The sequence below is a fragment of the Rhinoderma darwinii genome, chromosome 1 (assembly GCF_050947455.1).
Source record: "Rhinoderma darwinii isolate aRhiDar2 chromosome 1, aRhiDar2.hap1, whole genome shotgun sequence".
NCBI classification, from domain to species: Eukaryota; Metazoa; Chordata; class Amphibia; order Anura; family Rhinodermatidae; genus Rhinoderma; species Rhinoderma darwinii.
The window spans coordinates 139,528,607-139,545,362 of NC_134687.1; the positions used below are offsets into that span (position 1 = coordinate 139,528,607).

The 16,756-nt window shown below is 42.5% G+C and overlaps 1 protein-coding gene across 3 annotated transcripts in view; it reads left to right on the forward strand.

Annotated features, from left to right (window-relative positions):
* MAML3 (mastermind like transcriptional coactivator 3) overlaps positions 1-16,756 on the forward strand; it is a 375,673-nt gene that overhangs the window by 158,339 nt on the left and 200,578 nt on the right. Inside the window, exon 1 of one of the 3 annotated variants that reach the window (XM_075860427.1) lies at positions 807-1,017. The exons of the other annotated variants lie outside the window; for them this stretch is intronic. The gene's annotated coding sequence lies outside the window, so the exon portion shown is untranslated. Of the gene's footprint in view, positions 1-806; positions 1,018-16,756 lie in introns of those variants that run through there. 3 annotated transcript variants of the gene reach the window in all.

Sequence of the window (16,756 nt, forward strand, 5' to 3'; positions counted from 1 at the left end):
ATGTGCCACAAAAAGACTCCGTCTCTCATGCCCATATTACTGCAAGGTATGTTGGCATGGTTGAAGAACTCCTAATTCTCTAATTAGCACATTCACCTCACTTAGAGATTAGAATAATGATTCCAGTCCCTCAAGCCTAACAAATACATGTGCTTGTCAGTGGAGTTGTGTGAATCAGGCTGGAGCTCATCTAGTCGCTTCGTAATCCTATGAATGTTTGAGCTTTCCATGTCATTCTCCTATGAATTCAGCGAGGGTATTAGACGTGCTTTGAGTGAACCCTGCTTTTTATGCCGTGATATTGGGGAATATCTTTACGCCGCATGTTTTCGATCAGAAAACGAAGTAGCTGCTTGTAGTGTCTAATATAGGTAGCTTCGCAGTTTACAGAGGGGTCAGGGTGCTTGACTAGGACAGATTGTTTACCTGCTCTATGAGAAAGGTCATTTAAACAATACGTCCTAGTCATTTCTTCTTGCCCAGGGAGATATAAGGGTTGTCTGCATGAAAAAAAAAAAAAATGGGCACTATCGTCTTGAGTTGTGGATGTTCCCATTATAAAATATAGATCGCACCGCACCCTTAAACATCACAACTCATATCTTCACCGCTTGGAAACAAATTCTGGGGTGGTCCTGCTATCTCCCCCCTCGGGCGCTGTTACTCGTACACCTTCATTTTTCTGTCTCTTTTTGTCTCGCAGGCAACTCGCTTTTTTTCCGAGCCTTTGTCAGTCTTTGCAAGTTGTACAGCGATTGGCTCAGCTTTGTCTGCGATACAGCACTGCTCACTTAGCAACAGGGAGATAGAGAGGCAGAGCAATGCCACCTGCCTCCGCTGACACCAGAGAACAGCTTTGCAGCACTGTGGACAACGAGCGGCATCACATTCCGTTTAACCCTGTCATGGCTGATTCGTACCCAAGATAAAGGCGCACGCAGCGTACATGAGCAGTACCACGTAGCGATCACAGACTGCTGACAGTGCTTCATTTTCCACATTGGTGGTTCTTATGAGGTCTGTGGATTATTCATATAAGACCATTGTTTATGGATGGTGGTTGCACGTGGCATTTCTTGTCATTTTGTATGTGGATGGTTCTTAGGATTAGGACGGCATTCAGGAGGATCATAACTGTAAATAAATGGAACTGTATTTAGTTTTGCTATAAATGTGTTTTTGTTTTGTTTTTTATCCCATTTGTAAAGACATTGGTCAGTCTTATTTCTTGAATGTTAACATATATTCTTTATATATTCAGTATTGCTTGTGCTTCATTGCTTTGTCCTGTAGGAGGAACGCAGACGCCCCAGTTCCATCCTTTGGGAGTTCAACTGTGAGATGTTGTATACCATAATTATTTTTTACGCTCGCAGCAGTTTAAGCACAATTCTCATCAAAGTCCTGATCATCATTGTTTACATCTCTTACACCTCATGCACACGACCGTGTGCACCGTCTGAGTCCCGTCAGTGATCCGAGGAAAGATAGGACATGTTCTATCCTCAGATCGGAGACTCGGACCATTTTTCACAGACCCGATTCACACGCTAAAGTGAATGGGTCCGTGAAGACTATCAGGTGCCACTCAGATGCCGTCAAAAACGGCCCGAGTGGCACAATGGTTGTGTGCATGAGGCATGAGTATACATATGATTTTCTTTTCCATAAGGCTAGCGTATTTTGCTGCGGAAAATACGCAGCAAAACCACAGGAAACCGCAAGGGATTCGCAGGAAAAAACGCACCTAAAAGTGCGTTTTTTAAAATGTGTTTTTCGGTGTGTTTTTTACATTTTGATGCGTAAATTGCGGCCTTTCCATGTCTTGGTGCAATTTTCCTCTGCACTAGGCAGATAGAATTTACGTGCAGGAAAATATTGCATCGTGTACATGAGATTTCCTGGAGTCTCATTGTCTATGCTGGTTCTGTATTATGCTGCGGTTTTGCCGCACACAAATACACGTGACAAAACCGCACGTAATACGCATCGTGTGCATTGACCCTAAAGGCCCCCATTAAAAAGGATCTATCTCCTTCTTGTGCCACCCTGTCTGAGGATAGCATAAAGTAGGGGCAGACACGCAGATTTCAGTGGTCTGTCGCTTGTTTATTTCAGTGCAGGAGAATTTACATCTTATCTTTGAAGACGCGCGGCCAGCGTTGCAGGCGATGAGTACAATGATATTCACATTCCATCCCCCTCTCCCCGCCCTTAAGCCGCCGATTGACAGATTTCGCCCTTTTACTGTGCATAGGAAGAAATATGTCAATCAGCGGCTGAAGAACGGGGAGAGCGCAAACATCATGCATATCGTTGGACTCATGGCCTGCTGCGCTGGCCATGCGCTGCAGTGATGAGAAGTTCTCCTAAACTACTGTTGAAAGATTCTCTCTTTGAACCACGCATGCTCAGTACCAGTGGCTTTGATATGGCCTGCGATCCTGGCGCACAGCATGCTGGGAGAGAATCAGTGCATGCTGGGAGCAGAGACGGAAGGTTGTAAACAAAGTGCTGCGGGACAACATGTGCAGTTTTTAGAACAGAAAGGACTTGAAACTAAAAAAAACTTATTTGGGGGGTTTATGTTGGGAAAATTAAGGCGGCCGCGAGTAAATTAAAAAAAATTATCAAATCTCAGAAAACCCCTTTAACCTGAGATTGGAAATGGCAGAGGTTGTCTGCTGCCAAGCTGGTTTTCTCCTTCTGTTCTGTCAGCAAAACGCTAATCCAACTTTGAGCACAACAGTTATTGGAAACAGACTAGTTGCTAGGGATACACTGCTTATGCACCTCAACCTGGACACGATTGTGCCAGTAATCATGGTCCGTGATTACGGGCACAGCCGGCCGTGGTCAGCCGCTCGCATTTGCAGACAGTGCTCCCAAATAAAGTATGGGACGTTGGTCCGTAAAAAGCAAAAAAATAGCACATGTCCTATCTTTTGCGGAGCCTTTCTACGGCACGGACACCTACCCGTAAATATACAGGAAGGTGTCCGTTGGCAATAGAAATGGGTCAGAATTCATCCGTAATTAAGGATGAATTCTACGGTCGTGTGCATTGGGCCGTAGGCTTTAAAAAAAATAATTATTTTTTTCTCTCTCCTTACCATTTGCGGATTTGGAAATAGGGATCTTTCTGGTCCTTGGTAAATGAGCTCTTTTTAGGAACACTTATTGAGGATTCAGGCAGGACGCAAATGCTTCCAGTTTTCCTTGCGGAAATTTCGCAATGAATTACAGTCCCAGCCATGTGAATGAGATTTGAACAAATATCATCTACTTGATGCTGAACATTTTCCAGACGGAAATCGGAGAATGCTGCGGATTTTCAAATCTGCAGCATGCTCAATTTGTTCTGGATGTTCACTGTGGATTTCACCCTTTTTAATGTAGAAGGGCTGAAATCCACAGCAAAATCCGCACGTAACACGTGCAAAATTTGCTGTGGAAATTCTGCAAAAACTGTAGCGTGAAACACAGACAGCAGACGGATGACGGTCGTGTGCTGTCCGCGATTTTCAAGCATCCATAGACTTCAATGAGCGACGTGGGACGCAAAAACGGACTAGAATAGGACATGCAGTGAGTGTCACGCAACAGAAACACGCTGCGTGAAAAATCACGGAGGTCTAAATAGCCCCATTGAATTGCATAGGTCCATGTGCTGTCCTTTTTTTTTTTTTTTTTAACGGACAGCACACTGAATAAGGCCTTACGCTTGGTTCCGACGTAGCGTAAACGCTGGGGAATGTTTATCAACAGATTTATCTGGGGTTTTTTTTGGATTCCGTGGCAGATTTTCTGTTGAAGAAAATCCGCAGCGTATACTGTGTATGGGGACATACCCATAATCTAGTTTTAGCAAAGGGTAAGCAGAATGGGCTATTCAGTTTATCTAGTGCAAGTACTGAGGGCAGCCGTTCTGAATCATGACGAGATTGACAGCATTGATAGAAACACGCCTCAATGGGCAGCTCAGTGGAATATCCGCTTTCTAATGAGGTCACAGGCAAGTAGAGATGACAGCCAGCAAGCGTCTCAAAATTACAAACTAGGCTTGTCATAAAATGCCTCTTATAAATATCTTCCGCCTAGTTTTGTTTTACTTTTTACATTGTATTATTCAGGCACATTGCAGAAAGAGAATAGTGAGCAGCAACCACAGAGCTTAGATTTTACTTCATTATTGATCCCAAGTTAACTGAATGAGGATGAAATGGGAACAGTGGAGCATGAAATGTGTTAATACCGGTAATGGTTGAGAGAGAACTACAAATAGACGGCATTAACCTTGTGCAAAATGTTGCCATACACGAGCATGAATGTGTAATTTGCTGGGTGCTGAGGGAGGTTGTTGGTTTAGAACACATCATGTGAAGAAAGGTATCAACTCCGCTTTGGAATTACTTAGTTATTAATGTTCTGCCTACACTCGGAGTCATAGAGTCAACTGCTCATTTCATATTCTGCAATATATGGAGCCACTCCAGTCACCCCCTTTATCTCCACACACAGTAACAACATGAGGTATTGTTTCACTGTAGAGGCGGGGGAGACAAGTAAATTAAAGGGGCTCTGTCACCACATTATAAGTGCCCTATCTTGTACATGATGTGATCGGCGCTGTAATGTAGATTACAGCAGTTTTTTTTATTTAGAAAAACGATCATTTTTGACGGAGTTATGACCTATTTTAGCTTTATGCTAATGAGTTTCTTAATGAACAACTGGGCGTGTTTTACTATATGGCCAAGTGGGCTTTGTACAGAGGAGTGTATGACGCTGACCAATCAGCATCATACACTTCTCTCCATTCATTTATACAGCACATAGCGATATAGCTATATCGCTATGTGCAGCCGCATAAACACACTGTAACGTTACTGCAGTGTCATGACAATGAATATACATTACCTCCAGCCAGGACGTGATGTCTATTCAGAATCCTGACCATTTCTCTGTGAGTTACAGCATAGCAGGCGTAGTCTCGCAAGATTATGCTTTAAACTGTCATTTACAGCGAGATCTCGCTATGCTGTGCTGTAGTCTCACACAGACGCTACAGAAGTGTCAGGATTCTGAATAGACATCACGTCCTGGCCGGAGGTAATGTATATTCACTGTCAGGACACTTGCGTAATGTTAATGTGTGTGTATGTGGCAGCACATAGTGATCTAGTAAGATTACTATGTGCTGTGTAAATTAATGGGGAGAAGTGTATGACGCAGATTGGTCACTGATTGGTTAGCGTCATACACTTCTCTGTACAACGCCCACTTGGTCAAAAAGTAAAAACACGCCCAGTTGTCCATTGAGAAACTCATTAGCATAAAGCTAATATAGGTCATAACTCCGTCAAAAATGATCGTTTTTCTAAATAAAAAACACTGCTGTGATCTACATTACAGCGCCGATCACATCATGTACAAGATAGGCCACTTATAATGTGGTGACAGAGCCTCTTTAATATAGAGATGTGGAATATATTTACTAAAAAGCAGAATTTACCTCAGCGTAGTAAACTGCAAGTTTGTGGTAAGTACCTTCTGTTTGATAAAGCACCTCCCTGAGATAAGGTGCGGATTATGATGTATTATTATACTACTACTAATTATATTGTGCTAGTGTTTTACTAACACGGTACAGGTGCCTGTAGTAGAAATGTACCGTCAGATAGTGTAATACTCTACCGGCTAGACATTGTAACTTTCTGCTGATAACTGCTGTAGAAATGGTGAAATTGTCAAGGTTTGCACAACCGCAAATACCACAGAAATTCTTATTGTAAATATCTTATTTGTTACTTTCCCTCATCCAGCAGGACAGAATCCGGCATATACAGTACATAACACATTTACCCTATGTATTTTGTACTAGGATTTATATACAGTGAAGAATTCTATTTAATACGTACAGTGAAGGAAATAAGTATTTGATCCCTTGCTGATTTTGTAAGTTTGCCCACTGTCAAAGACATTAACAGTCTAGAATTTTTAGGCTAGGTTAATTTTACCAGTGAGAGATAGATTATATAAAAAAAAAACTGAAAATCACATTGTCAAAATTATATATATTTATTTGCATTGTGCACAGAGAAATAAGTATTTGATCCCTTGCTGATTTTGTAAGTTTGCCCACTGTCAAAGACATGAACAGTCTAGAATTTGTAGGCTAGGTTAATTTTACCAGTGAGAGATAGATTATATTAAAAAAAAACTGAAAATCACATTGTCAAAATTATATATATTTATTTGCATTGTGCACAGAGAAATAAGTATTTGATCCCTTTGGCAAACAAGACTTAATACTTGGTGGCAAAACCCTTGTTGGCAAGCACAGCAGTCAGACTTTTTTGTAGTTGATGATGAGGTTTGCACACATGTTAGATGGAATTTTGGCCCACTCCTCTTTGCAGATCATCTGTAAATCATTACGATTTTGAGGCTGTCGCTTGGCAACTCGGATCTTCAGCTCCCTCCATAAGTTTTCGATGGGATTAAGGTCTGGAGACTGGCTAGGCCACTCCATGACCTTAATGTGCTTCTTTTTTAGCCACTCCTTTGTTGCCTTGACTGTATGTTTCGGGTCATTGTCGTGCTGGAAGACCCAGCCACGAGCCATTTTTAATGTCCTGGTGGAGGGAAGGAGGTTGTCACTCAGGATTTAACGGTACATGGCTCCATCCATTCTCCCATTGATGCGGTGAAGTAGTCCTGTGCCCTTAGCAGAGAAACACCCCCAAAACATAATGTTTCCACCTCCATGCTTGACAGTGGGGACGGTGTTCTTTGGGTCATAGGCAGCATTTCTCTTCCTCCAAACACAGCGAGTAGAGTTAATGCCAAAGAGCTCAATTTTAGTCTCCTCTGACCACAGCACCTTCTCCCAATCACTCTCAGAATCATCCAGATGTTCATTTGCAAACTTCAGACGGGCCTGTACATGTGCCTTCTTGAGCAGTGGGACCTTGCGGGCACTGCAGGATTTTAATCCATTACGGCGTAATGTGTAAGGCCTCATGCACACGACCGTATTTTTTCCCACCCGTAAATACTGGCGTAAATACGGGTCCGGTGTCACACGTATTCGACCCGTTTTGCACCAGTATTTACGAACCCGTGCCCGTAAATATGGGTCCGGTGTCACCCGTATTCCACCCGTATTTACGGCAGCCCCTTCTCTCTATCAGTGCAGGATAGAGAGAAGGGACAGCCCTTTCTGTAATAAAAGTTAAAGAAATTCATACTTACCCGGCCGTTGTCTTGGTGACGCGTCCCTCTCTTCACATCCAGCCCGACATCCCTGGATGACGCGGCAGTCCATGTGACCGCTGCAGCCTGTGATTGACCTGTGATTGGCTGCAGCGGTCACATGGCCTGAAACGTCATCCAGGACGTCGGGCCGGATGTCGAGAGGGACGCGTCACCAAGGCAACGGGCGGGAGACCGGACTGGAGGAAGCAGGAAGTTCTCGGTAAGTATGAACGTTTTTTATTTTTATTTTTTACAGGTTTATTCTGATCGGTAGTCACTGTCCAGGGTGCTGAAAGAGTTACTGCCGATCAGTTAACTCTTTCAGCTCCCTGGACAGTGACTATTTACTGACGTCGCTTAGCAACACTGCCGTAATGACGGGTGCACACATGTAGCCACCCGTCATTACGAGAGCTCCATAGACTTCTATGGACTGTCCGTGGCGTTATTACGGCCTGAAATAGGACATGTTCTATCTTTTTCAACGGCACGGGCACCTTCCCGTGAGAAAACGGGAAGCACCCGTCGCCAATAGAAGTCTATGAGCCCGTTATTACGGGTCGTAATTACGACCCGTAATAACGGGAGTTTTTACGGTCGTGTGCATGAGGCCTTACCAATGGTTTTCTTGGTGACTGTGGTCCCAGCTGCCTTGAGATCATTAACAAGTTCCCTCAGTGTAGTTTTCGGCTGAGCTCTCACCTTCCTCAGGATCAAGGATACCCCACGAGGTGAGATTTTGCATGGAGCCCCAGATCGATGTCGATTGACAGTCATTTTGTATGTCTTCCATTTTCTTACTATTGCACCAACAGTTGTCTCCTTCTCACCCAGCGTCTTACTTATGGTTTTGTAGCCCATTCCAGCCTTGTGCAGGTCTATGATCTTGTCCCTGACATCCTTAGAAAGCTCTTTGGTCTTGCCCATGTTGTAGAGGTTAGAGTCATGCTGATTCATTGAGTCTGTGGACAGGAGTCTTTTATACAGGTGACCATGTAAGACAGCTGTCTTTAATGCAGGCACCAAGTTGATTTGGAGCGTGTAACTGGTCTGGAGGAGGCTGAACTCTTAATGGTTGGTGGGGGATCAAATACTTATTTCTCTGTGCACAATGCAAATAAATATATATAATTTTGACTATGTGATTTTCTTTTTTTTTTTTTATATATATATATATAAACTATCTCTCACTGGTAAAATTAACCTAGCCTAAAAATTCTAGACTGTTCATGTCTTTGACAGTGGGCAAACTTACACAATCAGCTAGGGATCAAATACTTATTTCCTTCACTGTAAGTAATGTGCTTACTATGCTGAATGGCGATAATGCCTAGGCCCCTGCTTGCATATGGGACAGGTTTGATTCAACTAAAGTCTAGGCTTAGTATGGTTGAGTCTACTATACGTAATAGTTGAAGACCAGTGGCATACATAGAAAAGAAGGGGCCCCATAGCAAAGATTAAAATGCTCCCGCCATTTAGGTGACAATTTTTCCCATTCAGGACAGAAGGGCCTCTAAGCCTTTTTCATGACCCATGGGCCAATTTTCTACCCCGTCTGAAGAGGTTCTTTCCACCCAGTAACAAATGGTATAGGACGAATCGGAACTGGGCCCCTCTATCCAAAGGCCCCATAGTAATCGCATGTTCTGTCTCTATGGTATGTAAGTCCCTGTTGAAGACAGTTGATATTAGTGCGTGTACATCAGACAGATCGAGTGCAGGTTCACAATTGAAGAACACTTGTATATTAGGAAATTGGTTACATTGGTTATATTACCAAAAATGAAACAACTGTTTTAATGAATAAATGAACAACTAAACAACATTGCTTGAAACAGAGAAATGAAAGAACGTGTGTTCCCCAAGTGGGTACCCACATTACGCTTGATTTTACCCAGTGTTTTATTGCGGCATGTAATGGGTTAACTTCCGCCAGGATATTGAAAGCATTCATTCAGCAGTCTATATTTACAGGTTGGTTCATGCTCAAAAGCTCCATTTCTGGTCCTTCTTTTATTTTAATACTTTAATTGCCAGCAAGCTTCATGATAAATAGCGTTTAAAACATTTTAATTGATGCTATCCAGTTAATGACAGACCCACATCTGAAAAACAGTGTTTCTGGGCAGCCATGCAGCCAGCGTTGCTGCGTGAATACGTAATAACAACGCGAGGTCCAGGCCTGGTGAGGAGAATCTCTGTAGATCACTCGTATGTTTTCCCCAAAGTGTGAGGTGAATATTGGGTACTTCTCAGAGTACTACATACATTCATTATGGTGGCAGCGAGCAGAGGGAGCAGCTTCTGACTTGCATTTTGTTTTGCTGCATTATGTAAATCAAAAAGCATTATGGGAAATGATTGTGCATCACATTTCTTGGTGCTGGCCTAGTTCAAATATGTTATGTAGCTTCTAAAAGGGTTGTTCACCACTACCCTCTCCAATTTATTTATTGAGATTTTTTATGCCATTATATGTGAAAAATCATGTGGCTGGTAATATGTCATACGGACAAGCTGTCATACGGACAAGCTGTCATACGGACAAGCTGTCATACGGACAAGCTTCACCGTGGCCATTTTGTTTACTTCCAAAATGGAGTGTTGTGAATTTTCAGATGCCTGAACTTTTTATGAGCACTTGGCAGGAAAGTTTTAAATCAGAATGCTCCTTTAAAAGCCCATCTGTAAGCTGCCATCCTGTCTTGGTCAAAGTAAGGCTGGGTTCAAACAAACTATTTACGGACGTAATTCGGGCGTTTTAGCCCCGAATTACGTACGAAAATGCGTCTCAAATGCGTCGGCAAACATCTGCCCATTCATTTGAATGGGTCTTACGTTGTTCTGTGCCGACGGTCATTTTTTTGACGCGCCGCTGTCAATAGGTGATGCGTAAAAAAGACGCCCGCGTCAAAGAAGTGCCTGTCACTTCTTCAGACGTAAATGGAGCAGTTTTCCATGAACTCCATGGAAAAACAGCTCCAATTACGTCCGTAATTGACGCAGCGAAAGACGCCTGCACTTGCCATTACGGCTAAAATTACGGTGCTGTTTTTTCCTGAAAACAGCACCGTAATTTCAGCCGTAACGGACGCTGCCGTGTGAACGTACCCTAATATTTAAACCAATGATCTGTTCTAGTTGCTCTTGCTTTCCTTTTTAAAAGTTGATAATAGCATGCAGATTTTTTCTTTAATATTATTATTATTATTATTATTACTACTATTATTAATACTATACCTTAATCCAACTTAGAGCAGCTAAAACAGGCATTTCAGTCCTGTAAAAAATGAGTATAATTTTTTTAAGCATTAAAGCTGAGATAGATCAGTAGGGCCTTGTTCACAATTTGCGTTGGAGGCTCCGTGAGGGGCCTCCGATGCAGATCCGGCCATAAATATCGGAAACAATAGCTATTGTTTCAGGTAAAACCACCCACCCCCAGACGGACCCAAGTAAAGTTAATCAGCGGTGGTGACCATCGTGCAACAGAATTGGAGCATCCAGTATTTCCGTTCTGCTCCTTTGGAAAGCTGAACACAGGTGTGAACCCAGCCTAACCTAGTATGTGTGCACTGTCATAAGACAGTACATTATGTCCATACCACATATATACAGTGTTAGACCACTATGCATTGTTACAATATGGCAGATCCTATCATTTTTGCTTGCCCTGTTATTGTCCCTATAATTAATGACAGTCATTTAGGTTGCACATTAGAGTCATTCCATATATCATAGATATCTCATGATACCCAAATGAAATTTGTTGCCACCCACCCTTTATAATATGTCTTTCTTATCATGCCGGTCGTAATAACAACCCAGGTAACCCTCTTGTCTTCATAAAAATGGCTAAGGTGCCCTTTGTGGAAGACACTGCAGTTAAAGGGGTTTTCCAATACTTTTTTTTATTTCTTAAATCAATGCAATGTTCCTCTATTAAGATATTAGTGCACTCTGTCTAGCTTTTTCTTGATAATAAATGGTTTTAGTAACATTACTCCCTATTGTTTACCTGGAGAGGTTTGTTTTGCTCAGTAAGTTCATTCCTCTTCTCTTCCTGTGTTTCTCCTCCCTGCATGCACTGCTCTAGTCCCAGCATGCAATGTGCATGCAGCAGTGCACTTGCTCCGCCTACTACACCCAGCTCTACTAACTTCTGCAATCCCAGTCTTCATTTTGGTGCTCTCATTCTATTACTGCTAGCACAAGCTGAAATCACTGGATATCTGCGTTTTTAAACAACACTGACCCTATATGATGATACGTAAAGTTTGGTCTTTATAATTATAAGTTTTCTAAATGTATATTAACTGTTTATACAGTCTTAGTTTTAAATACTGTATTTTATATATATATATAAAATAAAAAAAATTGAATTCTAACATGTGAATTGGGATAAAAGGAGCAATACCTGTGGATCGCCGCTGCATCCTGTGTCGGAGATTCACAGTGAGCAAGAAAAAACTAAAGGGAAGCAGCGCTCCTAACTAGCCATCGATGAAAAATAATTCCCCTTCATGTAACTCTGCTACCTGTCAACTGAAAAGTCATCCACCACAGGGAAAAATGTTAGACCATCATGTCTGATTCCCAGGTGTTTCTTTGCGGTACTCCTCTGTGTGGAAACATTTTTCACTCTGGCAGCTGATTTTTCCATTGACAGGTAGCAGAGTTACACAACAGGAAAACAAATTCCCCATCATGTAACTCTGCTACCTGTGAACTGAAAAGTCATCGGCTGTTTGAAGGGGGTGCACCGCTCGTATAAGCGCTGCTTCCCCTTACTTCATCACACTGTGAATCGCTAACTAGTTCGTATAGAAGCGAAGTATTGCCTAATTATTTTTTTTGGGCTTCCAGTTCAGTTCTGAAGTGGCTTTGAGGGGCCTATATATTAGACACCCCTATGAAACACGACATTTTAGAAACTAGACCCCCTCAAAGTATTCACAACAGCATTTAGAAAGTTTATGCACAAAATGTTTTACCAGAGAAACGCAACTCAATACTTATTGTCCAGATTCTGCAGTAGAAATATCCCACATGTGGCCCTCGGGCGGTAATGGACTGAAGCACCGGCCTCAGAAGCAAAGGAGCACCCAGAGGATTTTGAGGCCGCCTTTTTATTAGGCACCATGTCCGGTTTGAATAGGTCTTGTGGTACCAAAATAGTGGAAACCCCCAAAAGGTGATCCCATTTTGGAAACTAGACCACTTGAGGAATACATTGTAGTTTTCTTGGGGTGCATGCAGCTTTTTGATCAGTTTTTATTCTATTTTTAAGTGGCGCGGTGACTAATAAACAGCAATTCTATTGTTTTTTAATTCTATTTTTGTTACAGCGTTCACCGTGCGCTATAAATGACATATTCACTTTATTCTATGGGGCGATACGATTAGGGCTCATTTACACGAGCGTATTATACGTTTTTGCAACGCGCGTCGCAGGGACCTATGTTACTCTATGGGGCCGTGCAGACAGGTACGTGATTTTCACGCAGCGTATGTCCGCTGCGTGAAACGCACGACGTCCTATATTTGTGCGCTGTTCGCGCATCACGCACCCATTGAAGTCAATGGGTGTGTGAAAACCACGCATGTCGCACGGAAGCAATTCCGTGGGACGCGCGTGATTCACGCAACAGCACTGTAAAGGATGAATGAAAACAGAAAAGCACCACGTTCTTTTCTGTTTACAAACATCCAAACGGAGTGTCATAATGATGGCGGCTGCGCGAAAAGCACGCAGCCGCGCATCATAAAGGGCTGACACACGGAGCTGTTAAGTGCTTTTTGCGCACGCAAAACGCCGCGCTTTTTGCTTGCACAAAACGCACACGCTCGTGTAAACTCGGCCTTACGGTGACACCAGATGTTTATAGTTTTTTTATGTCTTATGGCGTTTGCACAATAAAATACGTTTTGTAAAAAATCATTCACTTTTTGTTACCTTATTCTAAGAGCCAGAACTTTATAATTTTTCCATCAATAAAGCCGTGCGAGGACTTATTTTTTGCGTAACGAACTGTAGTTTCCATCAGTACCATTTTTCGGTAAATGCAACTTTTTGATCTATTTTTAATACATTTTTTGGGAGGTGAAGTGACCAAACAATTGTGATTGTGGTACGGTTTATTATTATTTTCTTTTACGGCGTTCACCGCGCGGGATAAATAACGAAATAATTTTGTAGTTCAGGCCGTTACGGACGCGGCGATACCAATTATGTATCGTTTATTTATATATTTTTATTAATAAAAAAGGACTGATAAGGGAAAAAAAGGGGGATTTTTTTAACTTTTAATTTCTTATTTTTACACATCTTTTTTAACTTTTTTTTTTACTTTATTACTTTGTCCCACTAGGGGACTTGAGGGCAGGAGGCCCTGATCGCTATTCTAATACACTGCACTACATCCGTAGTGCAGTGTATTAGAACTGTCAGCTATTCACTGACAGCAAGCATAGTGGGTCCTGACTTTGTCAGGACCCACTAGGCTTCCGTCGATGGCATAGCCGGACGCCTTTGTTTGGTGTCCGGTTGCCATAGTAACCATCGCCGGCCGCTATCGTGTAGCAGGCCGGCGATGGTAACTTAACCCCTAAAAACCCGCGATCTCTATAGAACGCGGCTTTTAAGGGGTTAGACAGCGGGGACACAGCGATCGGTCCCCGCTGTAGGAGCTGCGGCAGCTGCTGTACGAAACAGCAGCTGTCACAGCTCCTGCACCTGTCGGGAAGACGGCCGAAACGGCCGTTATTCCTGCAACTTCGTATACACACCGCTACACACCTTCAACCTTGCGCATGCGCAGTGTAATATACACGGCCGCTGAAGACGCAGCCACATAATTTCACAGAGCATGCGCGGTGGAGTGTGTTCACCACGCATGCTCTAATTCAATAAAGAAGCACGTGGTACGGTTACGTCATTTTTGACGTAACCGTACAGTGTGTAAGCCGGAAACCGGAAGCAAGGCAGAAGACCAAATGGACGGGTCTGCACAGGAAGTGCAGATTTTGCATTGCTAAGGGGACGGCGACGGAGGAGGATATACGACGCTACAGCCATCTGATGAAACGTAAGTACATTGGAAAGTTATATCTTTTTCATTGTTTTATTTAAATAAATGTAATTTTTTAGTTCCGGAATACCCCTTTAATGCTTCTCATTACAGACTAATTGGCTGGAGAGATTTCTCTCATATTGCCTTTAGACCGATAGTTTTCTATCACTCAATGAAGGCAATGGACAGCCAAGCCAATTATCACTGCAATGGAAAGCCTATCAGCAGAACAGGCGGAATCACAGACCTATAGGTAATGTTTAGTGCCAGCTGAGACCCACTATCGGCTAAATTACTTTTTCAGAACATGCCACTCTATGTTAGGTGCTTATGTACCTGGTGCACTGAATATATGTATTCAGTCTATAAAAAGAATGACCATATCTATAAAAAAACAATATTAACTTACATTTTATTTTATTTTTTTTATAATGTACAGCTCTTGTATAGTCAGGTGTGATGCAAGTAGCAGTTAAATGCTACCTTTGCAGCAAATTATTTTTCTTTGCTCCAATGCAACTAAGGCTCTGTTCACATTTGCGTTGGAGGATCCATCACGAATTCTTTTAGATTTGCCTGCAGCTCCACTCTTCACAATGATGGACACCGTGACAGAATAATTCAATCCGTTCCCTCTGGGGGCCAGTTGTATCTATCGTTGTTATGAATAGAAGACACGATGCAAGTGTGAACATAATCTAAAAAATGAAGGAACCTATTAAAAATATCCTACCATTTTGTGTACACAGCCCCTATGCAGACATTTGAATATCAGGTAGCTGTAGCAACTCTTCTCCATGGTTACAAATGACAAAGAAAGATAGAGAAGGGGAAGAGACAGACACACAGGCTAGAGAACAGGCTAGAGCACTAAGAGAAGGTGAGGAATGAGAGAGCATGCTTCATAGGGAACGCTCACTGAGCTCTAACTCCATGCCAAAATCAGCCTTGCGACTTGAATCTCTCCAGGTTGAGTTTTAGAAAACTGTTAAAATAGGTGCAAAACTGACAATAGTAGTGAAAAAAATAGTACATTTGTTCATGCCATTTACACCATTTGTTGTTGCACTATGCGTGGTATTTCTGACACACTACGGGTGAGGCCCCATGAAGCAACATCGACGCGACCGTGATGTGTCCAACAGTCACGTCGGCACCCTGTTCAGCGCAGTTGGCAAATTGCTCGTTAATGACCACGTATTATCGCGAGTAAAACAGTTGTTTACTGCCAAAATCGTGCTGCCGTAAAGGATTTATTCGTTAATGGCCGCATGATTTTGCAGGTAAACAGCCATTTTACCTGCAACCATTAGGGTATGTTCACACGGCTTATTTACGGACGTAATTCGGGCATTTTACGCCTCGATTTACGTCCGAAAATGCGCCTCGATAGCGTTGGCAAACATCTGCCCATTCATTAGAATGGGTCTTACGATGTTCTGTGCACATGGTAATTTTTTTTACGCCCCGCTGTCAAAAGGCGGGGCGTAAAAAAGACGCCCGCGTCAAAGAAGTGCCATGTCACTTCTTCAGACGTAAATGGAGCCGTTTTCTATGGACTCCATGGAAAACCAGCTCCATTTAACGTCCGTAATGGACGCAGCAAAAAGCGCCTCAACATGCCATTACGGCTGAAATTACGGAGCTGTTTTCTCCTGAAAACAGCCCCGTAATTTCAGCCGTTACGGACGCTACCGTGTGTACATACCCTAAACGTCAAATTTGACAGTTGTGCCAAACAAAGTGCCGGCACGGCTGTCAGATACATTGCGGCCGCGTCAATTCCGCTCCGTGGGGCCTTACCCTTATTTTAAAAAATGCCACCCAATATATATGGCAGACTTCAATTATATTAGCCTTGTTAGTACAACAAAAGCCAAATACACTCACTATATGCTGCCCAAGAAAGGTGCCCAATAAGGCTCTGATTATTTATAAAAAGTTGAGAATAAAAATATTGGATTATAAATCTGCACGATATGCGCCATACATTGAGGCGGAATATTTTTTCAACAATCTCTTGTAAGCTCATGTTGCATTTGTAGTTGTAAAGTCGGGCAGACAGCGAATGTAAGAAAAGCATCATACAAAGAGATGTTCTTCAGCAAATCAATACAGCAGGGATAGAGGCAGCTCCGACTCTCCAGACTTAAACAAATGCTATTTATTTACTACATCAGTGTGTCGAATCAATAGCGTTCAGTTTAGCAAGTGCAGAGCTCCAGTCACTTCAGATTCAGGAAAAGAGATGGAATTTACATAGCTGCTACACCGAGAAGCAGACATCAGATGTCCGTCAAGAAATATTTCACCTGCCTGACTTGTCAAGTGAAATAAAATGCACATCAGCAACTATTGCTCTGTAATGTACAAGGCGGTAATTGGGTTCTGTCTATTAGAAAGTCATATTTTAGATAAAC